The 16962-nt window shown below is 44.9% G+C and overlaps 1 protein-coding gene across 6 annotated transcripts in view; it reads left to right on the top strand.

Moving 5' to 3' along the window:
• The window catches only part of T3dh (Type III alcohol dehydrogenase), a 175513-nt gene that overhangs the window by 147694 nt on the left and 10857 nt on the right, over window positions 1-16962 (top strand). The window lies entirely within an intron of this gene.

Consider the following 16962-nt stretch of genomic DNA (forward strand, 5'->3'; position numbering starts at 1 on the left):
CGGCCTTGGTCTTGAATTGAAATGCTTCTATACCGGTGCCGTACAGGTAGGTGCCCTTACTGAGATCCATCACGATTCCTGCTTTCACTATGAAGTTACGGCCTAGTATGACTGGCCAGGATAGTCCGGGGAGGTGTAAGAAACACTGTCTAATCTTTCGACCATTTTTAACTGTTAGGCGGGCTGCTGAGAGGTTGCGGGTTTGCGGGTACTATGTGAGTCGATGCCATACTAAGGTTAGTGTTTACACTCCGCAACCGAACATGTTTTGTCTCACAGGAATTCTTTACCTGATTGCCAAAGACTGACACCGTATACCTTGTGTCTAAAAGGGCTGGAAGTTCCAGTCCGGCCATTTTGACCAAGACTAGCGGGGTCTTGTCTGGTTGGCTTTCCTCAAAAGAAGTTGACAGGACTGCACTCACCGAGTGTTTGTAGGATTTCTCGGGGTCTGCCTCCTGCATAGCAGGTGGTGACGATGGTACCTGCGTCAATGGCACCTGGGTCGATTCAGGCAGGACAGGTAGCGACTGGGTCAGCTCTCCCGGCGGTTGGCCACACCCTGTTTGGCCTGGTAGCCGGATGGTGCGATGACCAAAACACTCCCCTGCGTTGTCCTGAATCTGCGAATCGTCCTCGTTGTGCCCGGGAGCGGCACCCACATCTCACCTGATGGCCACACCGTTGCACCCGAAGGTGACATTATGGCACCCGGTGATGGCATTATTGCACTCGAAGGTGAATCCCACGTTGCACCCGGTGGCGAGACCCATGTTGCACCCGAAGGCGACATCCACGCTGCACCCGTAGGTGCGTGGTAAACGGCAGTTCCTGCAGGTGGTGTCCGTGATTTGCGCGTTCTGACTTTCGATGGCCCAACTACTGCCACACATGGGGTCTCAGCGCCTGCGTATGACAAGAAGGAATGGGGCCCCGTCTGACCTGCCACCCCATGCAATCAACTCGTCACCTGAGGAGGCGCATCAGGGCTTGTGACCCCATGCAAGTCACCAACCTCCGTACGGCAGCCTGGCGTCACCAGGCTGAGTGCTGCCGATGATCCAGGCCACGCACAGATTGGCTCAAGGCAGGTCTCTGCCGGGGGAGGTGGTTTGTACTGGAGCTCCGCCAGGAAAGATGCCTCGATGCTGGATGCTTCTCTAGCCATGTCATCGAAGTCCGCGAACTGGCGACGCCGGAGATATGGCTGGTACCTTGGATGGCACTGATGTATGGCATGAGCCACCTTCTCTGGCTTCGGAACTGCAGAATCTGCCCACTCATGCAGTTCTTGAAAACTGCGCAAAAACTCTAGCAAACCCTCATTTCCACCTTGTGTCCTGGTGCAAAGCTCGTCCTTCATACGGATGACATAGTCAAGCGGCAAGAACTCTTCTCAAAAACGGTCTATAAAATCCTGCTTTGTTGTGAACGGCCTTTGTCTACTCCTCCAGGTTGCTGCGGAACCTACTAAAGCTACAGGAAGCACACGCATGACCAGAGTGCTGTTCGAAATTGCCATTGCCATCTTATAATCGTCGATTTCATAAAGAAAATCACAAACAGATTTCTTGTCGGCGTATCCTTCAAACTTTGGCATGGCCAAATTCAGCTGCAGCTAATTATCGCGATATAAGGGAGTGGGCGTTAACGAAACTGCCTCGCTTCCTACCATTTCTCTGAAATGTGCCTTTGATTCAAGTAGCTCGGACAGTAGGCCAAGAATTCCGCTACCAAAGTCCGACCGTTCGCTTTTCCTGTCTTCTGATTGCTTATGCCCGGAACTCACCTGTGTGGGAGGCCGAACTGTCTCTGTCAACTGGGCGCTTGCACCCGGTAAGTCCGACATCGCTACGCTTGAAACTGCATGAACCTCAAATTGCGACACTCGCGGGGCAAGCCAAAGCTCGAGCAGAAATCACGTTGGGCGACAAATGAAGGCTCCGCCTTCTAGAATACGGGTCCGTGAGCCATGGTCCCACCCGACGAGTGAAAAACCAAGTCTTTCTTAAAAACACCGCTTTATTCCGGATCAACAGAAAAGTATTAAATAAAAAAGAAACAGCATTGGACAAAGCTCCGCTGAAAACATGCTGTCGAAGTGCGCGACAATGGACTATGAAGAATAAAATGGAACGTGGGTCAGGGCTTCATCGCGGCAACACAAAACACACTTCGGTGCAAATAGGGCGAGTAATAGGACCAAAGCGTTGACGACTGTACAAAAGCATTGCTTCTCGCGTGGCAGCACTCACGCTAATACTTCTAAGGCATTCTTGTAGGCACCGCTTCCGTCTTCGTCTGGCAGGACCCCGCTCCGTCGTCCATGTACATCCCGCCAGTCTGGGACGCTGCCTGGCCGCCCATCGCTGTCCGGCCACACGGCGAAAAAACCTCGAGCCATGCTCCCGACGCACTTATCTACCCTCGGTCTTGCGCCGATAACATGCTGCCTCCGCTCCAGGCAGCTCACTCGTGCGTACTCGTGCTGCTCGCGCAAAAAGCGCGCGTGGTTTGAAACACTGAAAGGGGCTGCGGGGCCCCACAAGTTAAGGATGAAAAGGAGCTCTCGGGGGAGACATTTCCGCCGTTTAAATATGGTCGGTTATCCCCACTTCCCTAGCTGGGAAACAAAGTTCAATCTGTACAGTCCAATCAGCGGGGCACAAGCAAGAACTTGAGATGCCACCCACTGTCGAGGGTGGTGCTTGAGCCTCCTTGCACATCTTTCGGTGGCGAGGGTTAGCTTCTCCGATGTCTATGACAATCTTGTGCATGCTGACAGTGGAAATCCTTCACCATGGCGAAGCAGCCGGACAAGTCATCCGTTGGCAGTGGTCATTTCCCCGGCGTTACTTCTCAGAAGGTCACCCGCCTGCCTTGAGAAGTCGGCGAGCAGGGTCAGTGCTGATCGGCGACGGGAGGTCAGGCTCCTGTTGTCGCCGCCGTTAGTGCCTAGGGAGATTAAGGTCTGAAAGGGCTACTTGCCTCCATCCCGAAAGAGAGGGGGGAAGGGGGGGCTTGGGTATTGTAGCAGTAGACAAAGGGTCATTCCGCTGCCGTCGGTGCCGCTTTGATGCCTTTGGTCGCGGTCGCTCGCCAGCATCCGTTAGGTTTGTTTCAGTTTTCAGCTGCTGGAGAATCTGCGCGAACCTCGGCTGGAACTGAAACTGAGCTGCGCATAGAGAACCCCGTCTTGCCTGCGCAATGGCATAAGGAAACAAGCGGGGTGCAATAAAAAAACCAAAATGCCCCTGAGTCAGCGTTCGGCGCCTTCTCTTCTGCGCATAGAAACAAGCGCGAAAACGAAAAAAACAACCGCAAACAAAATGCGCAACCATGGAGAGAGCGTAGTGTACGGGGAGAAGGGTGAGGGAGTACCATAAAGAGCTGCTACAGCACGATGAGGAACCGCAGAATGCACGAGAAAAAAAAAGCACTGAAAGAAACCTGCAGCAGTCAAGAGGGGCTGAGGGCAGTGGGAGAGAGACAGGGATTTAGCAAGCGGGGAGTCGAAGGCGAGGGAAATGCAGTCTTTGAAACACTGATTGGGAATGGAGAACTGGCTTTGACGCTGTCTTGTTTCGTCCACCCCCCTTCGCGGCCGCCGAGAGTTGACACGAGTCTGCTCGCCATCCAAACACCCTTGAGGCTTTGTGCTCGGAAGTGGCTCCTTGCTTTATGTGACTCCAGCTACATGGGTACTGCTACAAAATGTAGTCTAAGTTCATAATGTTCATGCTGAAATGTCTTTTCAAACCGGAAAATGATATTGTAGGCAAAATCCAGAATGTTTTCCAGCGTCTGTGGTTGTTTTGGTCGGTGCTGCAGGACAGCATGAAAACATTTCGAAAGGGAGGGGAGGGGCTGAAGCCCCATAAGTCCTCGTCAAGGAATGCCACGCGATGGGAGCGATAGTGTACCATCCAAACACACACTTGTTGGAGAAATTGTGACAGATACTGCGTCTTTCCTTTCCTGTAAACCTATTATAATTATATGTAGCACTGCAATGCACGTCGAAAAAAGGCAAACAATGAGAGGCAAATGATAGGAGAGGAAGGGTAGGCTTTCGTCATTCTCCTCTTAAGAGACATCTAAGAGACCCTCTCATTTTTCTTACGGAAGAGAGAAGTTCGATTCCCGGTGGAGCCAATTTTTTTTTTATGAGGAAACCATAACTCCTCTTTACTACATAGCTGTGGCCACCCGAGGACTTGCTTTGGCTGTCGGAGTGTTGCTTTCACAACAAAACCCCAGAATTTGCAGGAGAGTGAATGCGGAAGACTTGCACGTACCCTGTTTAAAACACTACCAAAAGAGATTCGTACGATGTTCAAAGTATGTCATATACTCCATTCCACTGACCTGGGGTAAGCAATAATTGGTCAAACTGAGAGGTGCCTTAATGAGAGGTGAAGGGAACACGCAAATGATGCTAGAAATAATTGGGGCAGTAAATGATTGAGCACATTAAAGGGGTCATGCAAGCTAATTTTGATCATAAACTAATTGCTGCATTTCACGCCACACGCAAATTATAATTCCTTGAAATTTCAGCTCATTCAGTGCAGTAGATATTTATAAAGTGCATTTTTCTTATTAATTCAAAAGCAGCTTCCCGGTCTGGCAACCATTAGCTGCTGACTTCGCAACATGTCCCTATACTGCCTGTTATTCGCGGTGTCGACTACACTCTCGCATGCACGCTGTGGATGAGCATCACTGAGTTTTTTTGTTTTGTTTTTTTTTCTTGAGCAAGAAAATTTTATTTCCATATTCTCTTTTTTCTTTGAAGAACCTTCAGTATAATATATGACTTCAGTGATACTCGGACTTGTTTTTGGGCTTCTGTCTAGATATTGTCAAGGAGGCTGAAATCGATGGGCTCATGCTGTTTTGTTTAGGCATACAATCAAAAGCACATTATTCATACGTTGTGAGAGTTGGCTTGTTTTAGCAACAAGTGCTTGTGCACATAAAAAGGCACATGTCCAACTTTTCCCTCCACTATGTGCATGCTGAAAGAGGATAGGAATTGGCGTTGTGTTGCTGATTGTTGAGCTATTGTCCGTCACTCTTACAGTCCAAAAACTAAAAGGAAAACCAAGCATTCATTGACGTGACAGCACAGCTTCCGGCATTAGAGAAGCAGACAAAACTTTTGAACGAAGTGATACCTCTTGACATGCTGTTATATTCTCAGCTGGTAAAGCATTTTTGCAAAACTATGTTCAGTCTGTCCACGGCCAGTGCACGAAAACATGCGGCGCCACCATCGCTTCAGTGCCGTCATCACAAAACCCAATGAAATTCGAATGCGCTCACTGCCCGCACTGGACAAGAACCTATCGTCTGCCACCGTCTCAGTCTTGCCTCTCCTGCAGCCACGCGCGCGACTGTGACCAACTGCCGAGCCTAACCTTGCATTTTTCTAGTGCTTGTCCCGCAGATGACTTGTGAATGCTTCAACGTGAATATTTATTTATTTATTTATTTATTTATTTATTTATTTATTTACATACTTACAGCGCCCTTGCAGGCATTAGTGTAGGGGAGAAAGAAAAAATAAACAAATGAGTGCACAGATGACATAATACAAATTCAGCTGTAAATTGAAAGGCATGAAACAAGCAGTGAAAAATAAAACGATACGTATACAAGGAGTTGTCTAGATATTTGCATCACTTAGTCACACTAGAGGGCACCGGAAATACAGACATGTGAAGTTGAAAGCAATGCTAAAACTAATTAAAAAAGAATATTCTTCAGGTCCTGGATAAAAGACGAAGGGGTTCCGGAAACAATTTTTTCAGGTAAACCATTCCACTCATGTACTGTCTAAGGGAAGAAGCTGTTCTTAAATAAGTTTATCCGGCAAGCATATTCACGCACTTTTCGGGAATAATCCGTTTGTGCAGATACATATGTTGGTTCCTTTAGATACATGTCTTTATCGATGCCTGTTCTAGAGTAAATGATATCATAAAAAAACAAGCGCAGGTATTTTCTTCTCATTTCAAGCAGCGGCCACCACAGGTTTTTGGAAATATCGCGAGATCTTTTCGAAAAGTCATAATTACCCGACACAAAGCGAGCAGCACGTGCCTGTACGCGTTCAAGTTCTGCAATGTTGCACTGGGTGGACGGATCCCAAGTACTGCAAGCGCGCTCAAGAATGGGACGTACATTTGACAGAAATAATGTTTCTTTTAGCTTAGATGGTGCCTGATTAAAGTTTCGTCTAAGGAAATTTAACATTCAACTAGCCTTGAGAGTTATGGTATGTGTATGAGCATTCCATGACAAATTGGCAGAGAATACAACCCCCAAATATTTGTATTCTCTTGCGACTGACAGGCAGGTTCCATCCATGACATAACTGGTAAGCATTGGCTGTTTTTTTTTTTTGTTGTAAACCTAACGACTTTGCATTTGGATAAATTAAGAGACATCTTCCAGGATTGACACCACCATAAAATAGTCCAGGTCGTTCTGTAAATGTTGACAGTCCCCGCACTAGTGATTTCGCGATAGATACAGCAATCATCCACGTAAAATCGAACACGGCTGGTGGTACAGTCAGTAAGGTCGTTGATATAAATCAAGAAAAGTAGAGGGCCCAAAACTGACCCCTGTGGGACACCAGACATCACAGACACACTTGATGAGCACTCACCGTCCAGAACCGCACATTGTTTTCTCTCGGAGAGGTATGCTTGAATCCATGCTAAGAGAGTGGCCAGTATATTAAGAAGGGATATTTTGTGTAACAGAAGTGCATGACAAACAGAATCAAATGCCTTTCGAAAATCTAAAAATATACAGTCTACTTGCTTACCTAAACTAATTGAGGCTGTAATATCGTGAGTAAATTCAATTAATTGCGTATCACAAGAAAAATCAGCCCTAAAACCATGCTGCACTGGTGAAAAGAAGTTATTACGGCTAGTGTAAATTCTAGTGTTTTACATACTACGCTTGTTAATGAAATAGGTCTATATTTGCATGTTACGTGCTTGCCACCGCTCTTATGGATTGGAATTATGTTTCCAGTCGGGGGGTAAAACTTCTTGCTCAAGAGAGGCTCCAAAGAGTAGAACTAAAAACGGAGCAATAGCTAACGCGCAGTTCTTTAGGGATATGCCATCTGGACCAGAGGCAGAATGTATATATATTAATCTTCTGCAGTAAAGGCACGATGCCACATATGGAAAATGATACCTCATTCATTTTTGTTAGGCTGGAAATGCTTTGAGAAACGATGACTGCGGTTGCAGGTTGTGTGAAAGCAGATTGAAAAAATGAATTAATACTTTCAGCCTTTGCTTTTTTATCGGCACTGTAGTTTGTACCATCAATAACGTCTGGAATAGCCTGCCTGGTATTTTTCTTGTTTTTGACATATTTCCACAATTCCTTTGGGTTGGATTTAAGTTTATCGCCTAGACTGGAAAGGCACATATTATGTGCTCTGCGCATCTATTTTGCAATGACCCTGCTCAGCTCTTTCATTTGTGAGCGCAACTTTACGTCAGGAAACTGACAATATCTACGAAACGATCTATTTTTCTGTTTATCAACGTTCGAACTTCTCTTGTTAGCCATGGCTTATCACTACGGCGCTTGGCGGAAATAACACGCGAAGGAGGAATAAAGGTTTGTGTTAACGATAGTAGTTTTGTTTTGAATAGATTCCATAACCCAATAATATCAAGGCATGAGATATGTGATCGGAAATGGGACAAAAATGCGTCAAGTTTGACCAACAGTGAGGCGTAGTCGCTTTTTTCGTAAAAGAACACCTTGCGTGGTCCTGAACGGCGGCAGGTTTGGGCTGAACAAGATAACTTAGTGATAACAACATCATGTTCACTGATCCCAGGCAATGTGACAATATTTGATATAAGATCACGGTCATTACAGAAAAATAAGTCCAGTACATTTGCGGTGGTACCGCTTGTCCGAGTTGGCATGTTAACAAACTGTAGGAGAGAATGCGCAGTTTCCTGAAAAACAGTGCACAGTAGGGATGCATTGTTAAGTACAGGCTTTAACGAGGACCAATCAATGTTTGGCAGGATAAATTCGCCAGCAAGTATTATACATGTTGTTTGTAAGCTTAACAGTATATTGCTCAACTCAAACAGAGGCTGGGTATTGCTAGCAGCGGGTGATCTGTAAAACGAACCAACTGCAAGAGAGGTGCCATTTTTTAGAATGATTTTGCACCACACTGTTTCACAGGATTCGGTTTCAATGTCTATCGGCATGCTAAGTATACTGACATGGATAAGGGCAAATACTCCACCGCCGTGCTTGTCTATAAACGACATAATTGCGCGGAAAGATTTCGTTGTCGTTGATTGTATCGTCCAGCCAAGATTCTGTTCCAAAGACAATGTGCGGCTTCGATGATTCGAGAAGTGAAGCGAATTCTATCGTTTTATTTTTTAGACTGCGACAGTTTACTGTAATAGACGCTAGGTCATGAGCATTACTTATTCTTATTTTGCGGGAGGGTGCATTCTGTAATGGCTACGAGGCAAACAGATCCACAGTGTCTGTTTGACTGTTGTAAATAAAAGTTTAATTGCGCATTTTCAATTTGTTGAAGTTAATCTTGAATTCGCCTCTACGCATCTGAGCAAACTGAAATAGTTTTTGCCTATCAAGTCGTACTTTTCTTGAGTAGTCTTCACTTAGTGCAAAATCTGTTCCTTTCAGCTTTGAGGCCACAGATAGCCCCTGTTGTTTATCTTTAAGTGATGAGAATTTTACAGTCAGGGGTCTCTGTTTCATTTGGGAAAAATTACCGATTCTGTGCGCCCTTTCAACGACTTCAGGGCCAATTGTGACGTTCAGTTGATGCGGGCAGAAAGAAATCGCTTTCTGCTCGGAGTCAGCCCATGATTGTTTCAAGCTATCCTAAATTCCATAGAAGATTAAATTGTTTTTTCTACATCTGTTTTCCAAATCATCTTAACAGTCCTGCAGTTTCATACACGAGACAGCAAGATCTGAAGAAAGTTTCTTTGCGTCGTCCTTTATAGAAGGGACGTTGCCTTCCACAGTATCAATTTTTCCGGCTAATTGCAGCAACTTTTGCTCCAGATCCCGCTGTTTCGTACGAAAGGCTTGAATTTGTTCAAGGATTCATCATTTGCCTGTACATGTGAATATACGCCATTTGAAATGTAGACCTGAACCCTGTGTACTTGCACTAAGCCTACTCGTCGCGGAACGGGCCGGTAGTTAGCTGCCGACTGACATTTCTAGCTAAGGTCATTGCTGGTGAGAAAGGGGAACATATACAGTGTAGCTGCTTGTTTTCTTTTAACATGGTTAAGCTACAGACAAGTGCAGCTGTTCAGACTTGACTCACCGGTTGTCAAGTTCTCGCCCAGCCTACAACCTGACCAAAACAGGTAGGATGATCGTCCACTGATCACTTACATCGGCGTCGCGGGGCCGAAACTCTCGCACTATGACAATAAGTGACCATTCGTCATATGCTGTCATTGTCGCCAGTTTAATGCAAAAGATCAGTGTGCCAATAAGCTAAGGAAACTATAACCACGCAGCCCACTGACTGTGACCAGTGACTGTGCCTTATGCTGAAGGAAGCATACCTTGCTCTATATCGCTTTTGGGCAGAAACATCTTCAAGCACCGGGTTTAACTAAAGCTGAACCCCAGCTAATTGTTTTTTTGTTGATATGAGCAGCTGCTGTACATAAGTGACTGTTAGGTCAGTAAAATTCCTGGGTTGTTAATAGCACTTTGTCACTTCGTTTTTTCTTATGCTTGTCTGTCTGCATTGGAAACCAACTTCAATTTTAATGCCCTCGATGCAGAACTAATGCCTACAGGCTCTCGTTCTTTCCAAAAACAATTGGGACAGGTTACCTTACAATATAGCAGCCTTATCTCCAGAATCGTTTTCATCTTCAATCAGTTCCACCAAGTAAATTTACTATATCTTGTTTGATTCTTCGAGTGAATGCTCTTTTATGCTTAGATGCAAATGTAACGCGATTATCTCCAGCTCATTAGTTATGTCGTCAGCAGGAACTTTACTTTGCGCCAATTTGTTTTCTTGTTGTGATCTATTGTGGACCAAACATTGTACACATACCTACTCCTGCCTTGGCTACTAAAAGGGGCTCGCAGTATTGATTAAAAAAAAAAGATAGCACTCAAGATCTTCAAATTGGCTGAATCCTTCAAAAGAGCCGCGCGATTCTCAAACCATATTCGAGCATATCCCTGAAGGACAAAGTACACTTGCTTGAGCTTCACTTGGTCATCTCAGGCATTGTACGTTGACACGCGTTAGAATAGGTTGAGCCAGTCTTCTTCATCCTCATCCAGTCGGCCTTGGAAGGAGGGCTCATGGGGCTGGATGAAAACCAAAGATGGTTTCTATTCAGCGGGTGCCATCTTTGGGGGTATCACGATATCGGGATTCAGGGCCTCTACCGGATGTCACGTAGCGGTGACAATGCCGTTGGCAGCAAATGAAGAGGCTCGAAATTCACTGAGATAAACTCTTTATTGGGCTGACCTGCGTTTACAGTCACAGTGGTAACACCGCATGCCGACAGCTGTTAAAAAAACAATAGATTTGAATGGTTCGTGGCAATATCGTGCGTGGCTTGTGCCATGCCCAGTATTGTCTTAAGGTGGTGACAGTGCCATAGACGAAAAACAAACAGACAGGTGTAAAACTGGAATCAACTTTTTATTGGGCTGACTTCAAAAGAATTAAGAAACACGGCAGCATTGATGGCAGCAATCATTCTCAATCGCCGTCGGACTATGAATACCCGTTGCATTTGGCAGTGCGCAATTTAAAGCAGGCGCCAAAACAGAGATAAACCAGCTTAGGGATACTGGAAAGGTCTGGAATAATACCGATACAGTTGTGCTCGCCTGCAATCATTCCAGACTAATCTTGGAGCATCCTGTGCTGCAAAGGAAGTGACAAAGGCACTTTTTGCGATACCAGGCATGAAAAACAAAGAGCGCAAGAACAGTCCATCCGCTACAATCGCAGCGATAAGGTCGCATACTGGGGGCTGTTGAAAATAACAAATAAAGGTTTGCAGCATTACTCCCTCCTTAAAAAACATACTTCATTCCAAAACAGAGAAACATAAACATTAGACATGTATTATTTAATGTGTGTAATACACTTTAAGACACAATATGTATGATTTCTGGGCATGCCCAGCACCACTCGGATGTGGTCGTATCGTCGGGGATGACTGCCTAGTTGCCCAATGTGTCAAAGGACTTTGTACAGGCTGAAGTACTGCCGGAAGAGCTTTTCACTCATTTCGTGGCAGCGTATCAGTGTCCAAACCCAAACTTTGTCTCCTGGCTTGTATTCTCGCAAGTTGTATTGTCAGGTGTCGGAGCATTGCTGGTCTTTAATTCGTATCCACGTGAGTTGTCAGGCTTCCTCTGCACGCTGAGGGTGTGCTGCGACATCAAGATTATCTTTGTTTATTGTGTGTGGCAAAATTGCATCGAGGATCATCGTGGGCTCCCTGCCACACACGTTTAAATGGGGTTGACTGGGTTGTCTCTTGGATGGCGCTGTTATAGGCAAAGATCTTGTGTACGGCGTCGACGTACATGGTGAGTATATGCACTATAGTTTTATTTAGACGCTCTGTAAGTCCATTTGTCTGCAGATGGTAGGTGATTTTCCTCGGGTGGGTTGTCTGGCTGTAGTTCCAGATTGCTGGAGTGACCTTTGCTGTAAATGTTGTTTCGGGGTGAGCACTTTGGGGGCACCATGTCGCAGGAAAATGTGCTTGATGAAAAACTTGGACCACAAGGCAATACTTTTGCTTCGGCATAGCAGGCAAGGTAATTGATGGCCAGGATGACCTACTTGTTACCTGTAGATGAAGTCGGAAAGGACCTGAGGATATCCATTCTTAATTTGCTGAAACGGCTTGGTGGGGGTTGGTATGTAGTTCAGTAGCCCAGCAGGTCTGATCGGAGGCATCTTGCGTCACTGACACTCATGGCACGTTTTCACATAATATAAAACATCGACAGGTAACTGCGGCCAAAAATACTTCTCGTGGACTAGATACAGCAAGCATGTGATCCCAAGATGTCCTGCTGTCAGCTCATTGTTGAAAGCCGGCAAAATTTCCTTTTGTAGTTCCTTGGGCACGACAAGAGGTACCTTATTTACTCGCTTATAACCCCCACCAAAATTTAAAAAAATGCATTTTAAAAATGGGGCTGCGGGTTATCTATGAATTTTTTTCCGGGGGCGGAAGAGTAGTGGTCGGCTACATGGCATTGTGCGTGCTCGCCGTGTAGTCTGCTATCCCCACCGTCATCGATGCTTCTCAAGCCGATAAGTAGGACATGCTGTTGCGGGCTAGTTGGTATTGGTCCGTAGTTGACAGCGCTTAACCACATGGACAGAGTATGAACACGGACAACACAGGCTTTGAATTTCAGCTTTATTCTGGAACCACTGATAGTCTGTTTATATACCCACAAAAGCACTGACTAGTAGCAATTTTTGACACTCGTGGCAGCAAAACGTAACATGACAAATCAAAACCAAAAGATAGTACCGGAAGGGATAAAACCAAAAAGGGTGAGAAAAAATAGGCAAGTCTTTTTTAAGCTGCGAACATGTGGAACAGTGGAGTAATAAGAGCAACGGAATTTTCATGAACTCATCCAAAAACATATAGCTAAAATCATACGAACACACAAATTAAACACGTTGAATAAAGACGTAGTGACAGGACAGGAAAAAAATCAAATGTGCAATGGGAACAGAAAATGGGTAGCAGAGGTAAAACTATCAATTAGCACAGATAAATGCATGAGATGAAGCGTACTAAAAGCTTATGAACAGCAAAGATGAAGCCAACAATTAACATCGCTAAATTCAGAAGATGAGAAGCACTAAATAATTAAAGCAAAGCAAATGAAGGAAATGCATGTGAGCAACAAGGATGAAGTCAATAATTAACAAAGATAAAGATTGAAGATGAGGTGCATAAAATCGAATGAGAAAGATAAAATATTAGATGAATTCAACAAAAGTATGAAAGCTAAAACCGGGCTAGATCAAACAAACCCATAAAGAAAGGCAACCTCTTTTTCCGTAAAACGAGGGGTGCGCTTACACAACGATCCTTGAGCCGCAAAATCTTGGCAGAAATCTTGCCGGTTTTCATCTTAAATGAAAGCATTCTTGGAAAGAATTCAGTTATTGTCACAGTATAGCTTATTGAGTTTAAATGTAAGTAGGTGCATGCATCTGGGTTCATAAAACGACTCACTACAAGAATCTTTAAGTTATTGAAAAAAGAAAAAATAGGTTCAGCGCTATAGATAAATGAGCAAGTTGGTGAAACGTGTTGGGTTTGGTATTTTTTAGAACGGAAAGCTGGGCAAGCTGGTTACGATCCATAATAGAGCAGCACAAAAAACGAGGACATAACAAAGAAGAGATGTCACGAGCGCTGACTTTCGACTAAAATTTTAATTAACACTTGCATACATTTATACCCCTCCTGTCAAGAGTTGTTACCTCTGTCTTGATAATAATGTTCAACAGTTTATGGAATGAAAAGCAGTTTGCAATAGGTAGAAAAGCACTGGAAGTCGTAGATGAATATGTCCACTTAAAACAGGTAGTAACCGCAGATCTGGATCATGAAAGAGAAATAACTAGAATAAGATTTGGATGGAGTGCATTTGGCAAATACTCGCAGATTATGACTAGCAGCTTACCGGTATCGCTCAAGAGGAAAGTATATAACAGTTGCATCTTACCTGCACTCACCTATGGGGCTGAAACGTAGAGGCTAACAAAAAGGGCTCTACTTAAGTTGACAATGCTGAGGGCTATGGAACGCAAAATGGTAGGTGTAACGTTGGTAGGAAGCGATCAGAGTGGGTCAGAGAAATAACTGAAGTTACTGACATTCTAGCGGAAATCAAGAAGAAATCGACATGGGCAGGACATGCAGTGCGAAGAGAGGATAACCGATGGTTGCTTAGGGTAACAAACTGAATTCGAAGGGAAGGAAAGCATAGTAGAGGGCAGCAGAAAGTTAGGTGAGTGGATGAGGTTAAGAAGTTTGCAGGGGTCAAGTGGATGCAGCTAGCACTGGATCGAGTTAATTGAAGGAATATGGGAGAGGCCTTCGCCCTGCAGTGAGTATAGTCTGGCTGATGATGATAATTCTGAAGTACTCAGCATGGGTGAAATTTCTAAGAAATTTACTGTATGCATAATATCAGCCGCGGCAATAGCTATCCCTCAAACATCAGGACTTGTACAAAGAAAACACAAATTATGGTGTACTCAAGAATGCAGGCTAGTAAAAAATTGGAGGCTTATCAAGGTTAAGCCCAGTGGATGCGAAGCATGTTAAGCAGCTGCCTCAGTGTGGATGGGGCTAAGTAACGGAGACGTGGTTTTAGGTTAATCGTCGTACTTTATTCTTTGCAGCCCGACAAACACACTCTTATGGTCCGTAAATGCATGACTCTTGGTTTGCACGTCACTTACGCATACACGCCCGGCGCAGAGACGCTGGCGCGGTTGCGGGCACAGAGACTGACGCGACGGCGGGCGCGCTGCTTCATCCCTGGCGTGACGTCACATATCACGGGATGCAGCGTTGGTGGCCGCGTCGCGCGCGACGGCGCGAACCGAAGCATGGAGGCCTCGGCCGGGCGACGTCCGAGGGCGCGCTATGAGGCCCCATCTGCAGCCAGTGTGACGTCATCACGTGACGTCACGTCATGTGATCTCACTTCAAGGTCAATGGTGGCCACCGCCGGGAGGCGACCGACGGCGCGATATGAGGCCCCATCTGCAGCCGGTATGACGTCATCATGTGACGTCATGTCACGTGACCCCACTTCAGGGTCAATGGTGGCCACCGCCGGGCGTCGCACGAAGGCCCGAAACCTACGTTAATATGCTTCGCATAAAAAAGCAGCATAGTAAAGCCTAGGGCACTCTTCGGAGGGACCTCACAGCAGAAAACTTATTCAACTTTAAAATGCAAAGGCCAGGGAAAAGTACATTTGAAGGAAAGTAGAAAAAAACTAGTGGCAAGTGTATATCTCATTTATTAACAGCTCTCATATCCTCAAAGAAAATGTGGGAACAAGTTCATAAAATCAATGGTGATTATACTCCATTCACGTTTCCATTGTTGACAACACCCAGCACACAGACATCATTAGAAGAGCAGGCCAACCTAATGGGTGAACGTTTTTGTGAAGTCTCAAGTTCATCTAACTATACTCATTCCAAAGACACAAAAGAATAGCAGAAAGCTACCTTTGGGAGCAGGCGAGCATTACAACCAGCTTTTTACAGTGCAGGAAATAGAGTTCTAAGTTCTGGTAAGAAAACTGAACCAGGCCTCGATAACATTGATTACGCAATGCCTGCTACATGTAGGTGCGTACGCCTGTACAACCTGCAGTTTATGCCGATTATTAAGCTTAATTACGATGCCTGCCACCCTCTCATTAATGCTATAAAATTCATCTATATTACCAGCTATATACTTATTGACAGTAAACCTCAATAACACAGTACATGCCTCTCCTTCAGTACAGTACTATATGGCTCATTCGGCCTCCTAACCTCACTAAGCCCTGTGACATCACTGCTAAACTAGCTTCACTAACTAGGGTTCTAGCGTTAAACGTTGCCAGGGTCAGTTTCCAATGGCGGCCTGTTCAGCAGAACCAGGAATTCTTAGCGCCCCCCCCCGCTGTGTCACAGGTCTGACCGCCGCCATTTTCAGTTGCTTCGCAGCCGCTGGTGACTGAGAACCGCGGTTTTACAGGACTAATCATGGGAGGTCGTGGCCAATTACTGCACCAGGGTGGCCAACTCCTGTTCTGGTGAGGGAATGTGTTGCCGGAGTTGCTGACCGCATCACGTCACACCCCACACCTGTTTATGCAATTCCATCGACACGTGGGTTTTTTTTTTTTTTCTTTTTATCCAGTGGAGAACTGTGCGGCACCGGGATTCGAGCCACGGTCCTCTTGTATGCGAGACGGATGTTCTACCTTTGTGCCACTGCTGCCCCTTTAACATTTAAGAATAACTTGAAGATGTATTTGTTGAATTATTGATTTTTTTATATGTCTAATACCTGTGGTATTGCCTTTGTTTTTGTGTAGAAATACTGATTTGCCATGTTTTACATTTTATAACCATTTGCTAACTATACTGTTAGTTATTTTGTTTTAGTGATCTATCAAGGATCCCGGTGCACTCTTCTGACTATGGGACCCTCGTCTGTATATTTATGGATTGCGTAATATGTTGAAGCTAATAATAAACTTTCACTTCCACTTTAACCCTTTGGCTGTTTTTGCCATACGGGTACTGCACTGAGCGCCTAACGGATAAAAACAAATTGACACTGGGGGTGAATTTTTGTCAGAATATTCGACAGTCAAAGGGTTAAAAAAGACGCGTTGATCACTACGCCAACATATTTATCACCCCGCGTCAATCACTCACGGAAAGTTGGCGTTCCTCATTGCCGTATAGCATTGTGCATGAATTCTTTCATTCCTAAAACATTGTTGGAGTGGAACCACCTACCACTGGACATTGTAGTTGCAAATAACGCTGATGATTTTAAGACAAAATTATCATTATGTTGCAATTTACCATAGCCTCAATTGGTTCACCTAATTTTCAATATTATGTGTTTAGCTCTGTTCCTTTCTTTTTATGTATTTGTTTTATTTATAACTTTCTGCTGTCGTACCCAGTTCAATGTTTTTACGAATGGTTCATTGCCTGTGTTCACTTGCTACTTTTTTGGACTGTGTTGTGAATTTATTCGGTTTGCATTAGTATTTTTCGCAATCATGCTTATCAACTTTTGTAGGCATGAGTATGTATGCGTTACCTTCTTT

Source organism: Amblyomma maculatum, unplaced genomic scaffold, assembly GCF_055883805.1.
Source record: "Amblyomma maculatum isolate TAMU_Amacu unplaced genomic scaffold, ASM5588380v1 scaffold_15, whole genome shotgun sequence".
NCBI classification, from domain to species: Eukaryota; Metazoa; Arthropoda; class Arachnida; order Ixodida; family Ixodidae; genus Amblyomma; species Amblyomma maculatum.